Source organism: Plasmopara halstedii (genome assembly GCF_900000015.1).
Source record: "Plasmopara halstedii genome assembly, contig: Scaffold_110, whole genome shotgun sequence".
Classification (NCBI taxonomy): Eukaryota; Oomycota; class Peronosporomycetes; order Peronosporales; family Peronosporaceae; genus Plasmopara; species Plasmopara halstedii.
Genome location: NW_020187031.1, coordinates 1,409,889 through 1,410,716, shown reverse-complemented (window position 1 = coordinate 1,410,716; position 828 = coordinate 1,409,889).

Below are 828 nucleotides of genomic sequence, written 5' to 3'. Positions count from 1 at the left end.
ATCTGGGCTAAGTGTAGGAGTCTTTGTAACGAAAGCTTTCGAAATAAAGACTAAATCCTCAATTTTTTCACGGTGTAGTAAGTAGTAGGTGTCGTAATTGAATTAAACTATGAACCGAATGCACGCTAAAAGATACACTATTGTTGGCATTGATGGAACCCTCAAGTCTACTTCACTGTTGTATATTGTTATTCAAAGATAAGATTTCAGAGTTTAACAATCAATCGCTATCACAATTGCAAACACGTTTGGGGGAAACGCTACCTATGAAAAGTGGTATATACAACGAACAAATTTAGTTTGCCACAAACAACCTACTTGCGAAATCAAAGGCGACTAAGTTTGCAGCGGAGCTGCCGTAGCCCTTTCGCTCAGATGAAGCTTGGTTAAGGTCGGTGACCTTCCTCAATACTTAGAACCAGTACGAGTGTAGCGGATCGCAATCCACTTACTCCAAGAGTAACTACAACCTTAACCCAAGACTAATTAACTCATCCGTTTAAAACGTTAACTGTATTTTTCGGGTCTATTTGCGGCAAAGACGCCTAAATCTAAATCTATGTGTTTCCTATCCATATAGTAAAACATTATTGAATATATAACAACTGGCTGTTTCGGCCATGCACTGACTTTTTGTTAAAGTGTAGCCACGTCATTGTGTGGTCACACTATCTTTGGTAATTAACACCATTTTGAGTGATCACACTGTCGTGTGTGACCCATACCCTTCACACCAAGGCACGTGAAACTCCGTTACACTCTCCCTGTCAAGATTGTGAACACTTACAACTCACATTCAACTGTCGCCTCGAACGAAGCTCGAGTGTT